Genomic DNA, 7,955 nt, shown 5'->3' with positions numbered 1-7,955 from the left:
GAATAGAATATAAAAGCAAACCTAAAGACTATTACCAGAACCCGAAGAATAGAAAAGAATAATAAGATCTATAGAATACGCATAGACTAGAACCCCTGCAAAATCCTATAGAAGTTACACTAATAACTATACCACTATGCTAAGAAATACAGTAGCCGGTAAAGCAGCTATAGGACCCTTAAATACCTTTAATAATAAAATAGTAACTAACTTAAACTTTTAGGTGGAGCTTATAGTAGTTAATACTAAAATTAAATAACTTTAAGAGCTGCTTAAAACTAGAGAACCCTCTATACCTAGCGAGAAGTTATTAAACACCTAGAGACTTGCTATAGTCCTTAAGGCTCTAGCCTAACGTACAGTATTAGTATTATTGCGGTCCGTAAAGGTTTCGGACCCCCTATTACTTATTAATAAAATCAATCCTATATTTAATAATTAGAAGCTTTAACTATATGATAAGCTTGAAGTTAATACGGACCACTTCCCTACTACTAGAGCTAAAATAGCCTATGTTTTCGGCCGCACTAGCGGAGATATATAGACGCACCTACGTCCTCAATACGTATAGGACTTAGTAGATCCCTTCCTCTTTAGAGAAGAGATAATTAACTACTTATCTTCTATCTATAAGGACCTCTTTAAGGTATAAAACGACCGCCTTAATTATAAAAGCCTAAATATAAAAACGACGGAGACCTTTTTAGCCTTTTAGACCCGCTTTTTACACCTAGCTAGCTAAGCTTAAATTCCCTAGGAAGATCTAATGCTAGATTTATTTAATAAGCTTACCCTAGACCTATAGTAAGCCGTACTGCCGGTTTTTACTACTATATAGACGCTAAAGGAACTTATAGACTAGTACTTGGCTATTAACTAAGGCCTCTATTAAATTAAGGCATGAGCTAAATAGTATAAAGCCCAAAACTCTTTAAACCAGACCACTATAAGAATAGCCTGTAGTGCCCTAGCGCGATTAGCAACTCCTGTAGCACTAGCTATATAGCCCGCTGTTAATTTAGCAGCTAGCTATATAGCTAGTCCTACTACGGGTTTAGCGCATACTCGGCCTATATATAGCGACCCCTAAAGATAGGCCCTTAGTAATTAAGGAGCTTGCTTTTTATACGGTTAAAAAGGCTACCGTATAAAGGACTACCTAATAAACGTAAAAATAGACGAGGTTTTATTAATCTAGGAGAATAGCGTAGAGTTAGAAAAAGAGGAAACCTAAAGGAAGACTCCTCTCTAGGGTTAAAAGGGATTAATATATTATATATTAATTTAGGTTAGCTGGTTAGTAAAAGAAGCCATACTATCCCTTATACTTTATTTTATAATAAATATTAAGTTTTAACCTCTGCTTTAGCTAACTCTAGAGTAAATATCTTTGCCTTAATAGATACCTAGTATATTATAAAGCTAGCTAACCTTTTAAATGCACCTATTAAAGAACTGCCTAAACTAATTCCTATTTACGGGTATAATGGACAGATAGGGCCACCTATTATAACTATCTTGCGAATTTACCTCCACGTTAATAGACAAAGGTAGTATAATATCCCCTTCCTTATTACAGACCTAGGAAGCTATAATATAATCTTAAAAAGAAAATAGCTAGCCTATTTAGGCTTATAGCTTAATATATAAAGTAGGCGGCTTATCTAGCCTAAAATTCTACCTCTAACCCCTTCTTTTATAAAAGAAATTAGCATTATAATGAAAAACTTTATACGACCCTAGATTAATACTATTTACTAGGTAGATGCTATGCGTAGAGATAAGGCCTTTAAGAAAGATATACAGCTTAACCCGCAACGGATCCGTATACTACACCGCCCTTAGACTAGCTATATTACGCCATTTATATAGAAGACCTAGGAAGCTAGTAGTAACTTAGCTAAGTTAACCACGGAGGACTTAGGCCCTACGCAACTATAAAGGAAAGCTAGGAATATTAGACGCTATACTAAACTAATAAATAGGAAAGATAACTTATAGAAAATAGAACGTAAGCTAAGGAAGACTATAAATACTATACCGTAAAATATAACCCGATGGATATCTGTAAAAAAAAAAAAACTAGCGGACCTCCTACTAGTTAATATCTACTATATTAGTACCGTAGGATTCTACTAGAACTTAGTTTAGCCTAATACTATCGATAACTAGCTTATATAAAATTAATTGAATAATTAAGGAAAAGGAAAGTAAGCTTAGCGGATAAAAAAGCGAGCTTATAGATAAGGAACTAGTAGAATAAAAGCTGCCCTATTAATACCAGAAATTTAAGAATGTATTCTCTAAAGTAGCCTCTAATATACTTTTACCTTACTAACTGTATAACTATAAGATTAAGATTAAGTAGGGTAAGGAAAACACCTTTAGCTTTAGCCCCCTCTATAAGCAGTTTATTACTAAATTATAGGCTATAAAGTAGTATCTTATTAATAACCTAAATAAGGGCTTTATTAAGCCTAGCTAAGCCCCTTTTACCTCGCCTATTTTTTATATTAAAAAGCTAAATAGAGGACTCTGCTTCTATATTAACTACTATAAGCTAAATAATATAACCCGCAAGGACCGCTATCCGCTACCCCTACTTAATAAGACTCTAGCCCAAATAAGTAAAGCTAAGGTTTTTATAAAGCTTAATATCCGCTAGGCCTTTTACCGAATTAGGATAAACTCTAAGTATAAAAATCTTACTATATTTCGGACCTATTATAGAACGTATAAATATAAAGTACTCCCTTTTAGACTAACTAATGGACTAGCTATATACTAGCGGTATATAAATAATATACTCTTTAACTACCTTAACAACTTCTATATAGCCTATTTAGATAATATTATAATCTACTTTAAGAATAAGCTAGAATATAAGGAGCATATCTATAAAGTCCTATAACGGCTCCGCAAGGCTAGTCTCTAGGTTAATATTAAGAAGTTAGAGTTTAGTGCTAAGCGTATAAAGTACCTAGGTTTTATTATTAGTATAGATAGAATTAAAGCCAACCTAAAAAAAACGACTATAATTAACTAGTGGGCACCCTTATAGACCGTAAAGGGGGTAATATACTAGATAAGTAAGTCGGACAGATAAGCGAGTCGAAAACCTTAAAACTTACTAAAAATTAGAAAAATCGTGCCTTAATATCTTAACAACTACTTAATAATAAATCCTAAAAATTTAGATTTAGGCTTTTATATATATTTTAGAGCTTCTATTAAAGTTATATAATAAATAGTTAAGTAATTTTTAAGATAGAACAATTTAGCCTTAGTTAAGCTCCCAAATCGCTTTATTTTAAAAACTACTAAACTATTTATTATATAACTTTAATAGAAGCTCTAAAATATATATAAAAGCCTAAATCTAAATTTTTAGAATTTATTATTAAGTGGTTGTTAAGATATTAAGGCACGATTTTTCTAATTTTTAGTGAGTTTTGAGGTATTCGACTTGCTTATCTATCTAACTCGCTTATCTAGCACGTTATAATTATTTTTAGGTTTTTATAACTTCTACTAACGCTTTATTAAGAACTATAGTAGGATTACTTAGCCTCTTAACCATCTTACTAGAAAAGACCAGCCCTTTTGCTTTAACGCTATATATAGGCAGGCCTTTAATAAGCTTAAAAAATGGCTAGTATTAGCTCTCCTATTTGCCCATTTTAACCTAAAATAGCCCTTAATACTAAAAACTAATACCTTAAACGGCGTAATAGCTGGTGTTTTTTCCTAGAAGCAATCGGATGGAGAATAGCACCCTATTATATACTATTTAAAGACTATAATAGATGCTAAGCTAAACTACCATATCTATAATAAAGAAATGCTAGCTCTTATCTCTAGCTTTTAGCACTAGCGTATATAGCTAAAGGGGACCCTTAAGCCTATTAAGGTAGTTTTAGATTATAAGGCCCTAGAATACTTTATAATAACTAAGGCTCTTACAGCCTAGTAGGCACGCTAGGCGGATATCCTATCTTAGTTTAACTTCTTAATTATATATAAACTAGGAGCTATAAACTATACGGATACTTTTATAAGGCGCGAATAAAACCTAGATAACTAGATAACTATAAAGATCTTATTATAGACTTAGACGCTACTATAACTAAAATACCTTAACCTCTAAATATAGGTAGAACTAAGTACGGACTCCTTAGGTGCTAAGATATATTCTATTAACTCCTCTAAACTTAACCTTATTAATAAACTACTATAGGCTAACTAAATGACCCCCTCTCTACAGGAGTACCGCAAAAAAGCAAAGAATATTACTAGCCTATAGTCCCTTAAAAACGGACTACTTAAGTACTAAAAACGGCTAGTAGTAGCTAAGATATAGAACTTACGGACCCAGCTTATTACTAAAGCTTATACCTAGGTCTTTATGGCCCACCCTAAAAAAAATAAGACCTATAAGATTATTAGTAATCGCTATTACTAGCCTAGAATAGTTATAGATATTAACCGCTATATACGGAACTATAATAACTACTATAAATCTATAATTCTACAAAATAAGACCCTAGGACTATTAAAGTCACTCCTAATACTAGAACGCCCCTAGTAGTATATCTCTATAGACTTTTATAAACTACTTACGGACCGTAACGGATATAATATAGTTATAATCCTAGTTAACCGCTTTAGTAAGCGCCTATTCTTAATCCCCTATTATCCCTTCGTATAGCAAAGATTTCTTACACTTTTCGTATATGTAAGCCTCTTAAGCCAATCTAGAGGCTCTATACCGTATATAATTTAGTATTAAAGCCGCTAATTAATGCGATTGCTTGGCGGCAGGGGTGCTGGGGCCTTATTAACGCTTAAATATTACGGTAAACTGTAGCGACGTAGCTAGGAAGGCTGTATATTTGGTGGTGTAGTTAATTAAAAGGCTTTAATATTATTACCCTCTATTTAACTATTAAATCCTCTGCAAAATAATATCCTTATACCGCCTAAAAAAGGTTGTTTAAAGCCTCTAAAAGCACCTAAAGCCTGGGAGTCTTATTTACAATCCTTCTAAGCGACGCAGTATATACATAATAGCTTAGTTACACAGCCTCCAGAGGCTTTAGTGGCTCCAATAGCTATACAGTAGGTAGTGCTAAGTAAGGAGGCCCGGCTAAGTGGCCAGACGGAGGATATTAAGGAGGAAGAATTATGAGCCGTTTTTAAGGCCCGTGGCGAGACTGCTAGGGATAAGGCAGATAAGGTAGATAAGACTAAACTACTAGAGTTATTAGCTGAAGAAGTTATAAGAATAGACCTTCTTACCGTTCCTACTATATAGGAGCCTATAGCCGCTATTCCTAAATTAGATTTTAAAGTTATTAACCTTCCAAATAAGTTACTATTTGCCGCTTAGCGCGCTGGTGAGCCTATTAACGGCTCTAGTACGGGCGTTAAATCTAATAATCTTCCTAATTAAAATAAGGATACTAAGCGCTCTGCTTACTATACGATAGTAGATTAAGTTAGTATAGCGTCTAGTAGGTATAAATCTAAATAGGACCTGCCGATTTAAGTATTTCTATTATTCTTTAGTATTAGTGTATTTAAGAGGCTTGTAATTAACATAAACTTTTATATAGCTTCTTAAAACGCTAGCGGATATTACTAATTAGGACGGTATACTGGTAAAAGATTACGGGCGTAGAAGAAGACCTCTGCTAGCAAGTTGATAATTTAGGTAGGACTTATTATATATATAGGCGTCTTTAAAACTCCTTAAGTGCGAGACCTTTGGGCCATAGATCCTAAATATCCTAAATACTTAATTAGCTTATTTATGGGCCAAAAAAGATGGGAGCAACTTAAGCGCTTTTTTTACGTCTCACTACCTTCACCAAAAGGCGTTAAATATTAGGTTTTTAAGAAGATTAAGCCGTTAACAACTCTATTAGGCGAGGCGTTTAGGAAGTACGTTATACCTAGATCTATGGTTAGTTTTAATAAAATAATGGTAAGGTTTACTGGACGATCTATAGCTATAATTAAATTGCCTGGTAAGCTAATACCTAAGGGCTTTAAAATAATAAGCCTTTGCTAGTATGGATATTACTATAGCTTTATATTTACCTTACCTAGCTGCTTTTTTAGACTTCTTTCTTAAACAGATTATTAAGATATTATCCTCTTAAAAACCTTTAAGTGCGTCCTCTACCTTACCCGATAGCTTCCTCTTTAGGCTTATTAATTTTACCTATTCTTAGATAACTACTTTACAAATATTCCATTGCTCTAGGTGCTTTAACGACTTAGAATTGCTATAGCTAGTACTGCTTAGTTAAACTTAAAAGCCTATTTAGAGGTGCATAAAAGGGCTAATAAAAGAAAAGTAAGGCTACCGTTTAATTTTATTACGGGAATAGTTGTTAGCGTAGTTAATTTGGTGCTTTTAATATATAGCAAGATAAAAACTTAGTACGATTTTTAATAACGGCTTACTTATATAGCAATAAGGATATTAATAAAGTTAATCGGCGTCGGCTATAAGTATATAATTCCTTCCTTAAGAAGCTAGTAGCTAATATTTAGGGCGATAATCTAATTAAGAAGTTAACACTTCCTAGGCTCTCTATTGACTATAATAACTAAATAGGCGGCGTTAATATTTACGATTAGCTTTAGAGCTACTACACCACCTAGATTACTACTGTACGCATCTAAATGCTCTTATTCTTCTAGGCGCTTAATACAGCTATAATTAACGCCTATATTATTAGCAAGAAAATCTTCTAAATATTAAGCAAACCCTTCCTTTAAACCTATTGCCGCTTCCGTATATAACTGGCCTGGAACCTTATTATTATAGGTAGTTAGCAAATAGACCTAAATAAGTAAGATACTGAGCGTCTTTTTTATTTAAGCTTACTAAAGTATGGGTAATATTAGCCTAGTATTAGGCCTGGTTATGGAAATATCGGAATAAATTAAAGTACTACCTACGTTACTGCTAAAACCCCACTATATCAGGAAATTTTTTTTAGGCGGCCGAAAATTAGGGTCTGCAAAACCTGCGTAAGTCGCGATTCTGGCGATTTGCGGCGACTTGCGGCGACTTGCGGCGATTTGCTACAGCCTATAACTCGCGTAAAGCCGAACGTCTTACCCCACTAAAACGATACAGCTATATACATAACTAGCTTCTCCTACTCTCCTCCCCTTATATAATTTATAAGAAGTCAAAATTTATTCTTATAATAAAAGCTTACCTTATAGTTACTATAATCTATTATAGTTAGCCGCTATAACTAGCTACTATAACTAATGTATAGAAAGTATAACCGTAAGAGCAGGCCAGTAGACCTCTCTTATTAAATACAAAATTGCTATATATTGCTAGGCACACTACCTAGTTCTTTAAGCAGTAAGTTAGCATACTTCTATTATTAAGCATAAAATTGCCGTATATTGCCTAGCATATTACCTAGTTCCTTAAGCGGCAAGTTACTATACTTTAGTTATTAGGTATAAAATTGCTATATATTACCTAGGGTTCCTTAAGCTATAAGCTAGTAGACTTCTATTACTAAGCACAAAACTGCTATATATTACCTAGTATATTGCCCGGTTCTTTAAGCGGCAAGCTAGTAAACTTTTATTACTAAGTATAAAGTTGCTATATATTACTAGGCATATTGCCTAATTCTTTAAATTGCAAGCTAGTAGGCGTTACCTATTAGTAGAGTATTCTAATATATTAGCTCGTATATTACCCTATTCCTGCATTATAAGCTAGTAAACTTATTAATAGAGCACTACAATATATCGCCTAGCGCATTACTTGGGTCCTTAAATAGCAAACTAGCAGTTGTCGCTTATTAATAGAGCACTATAATATATCTAGTTGTCTTATTTCCAGACCTTCTTACTAAGGCTTACCTTGCTAAGCCGCTAGCCGCTTTTAGCAAGACCTTTATTAAAAGGTC

Source organism: Cenococcum geophilum (assembly GCF_001692895.1).
Source record: "Cenococcum geophilum 1.58 unplaced genomic scaffold K441scaffold_81, whole genome shotgun sequence".
NCBI lineage: Eukaryota > Fungi > Ascomycota > Dothideomycetes > Gloniales > Gloniaceae > Cenococcum > Cenococcum geophilum.
The sequence above is the reverse complement of the archived record's forward strand: the minus strand, read 5'-3'. Positions refer to the sequence as shown.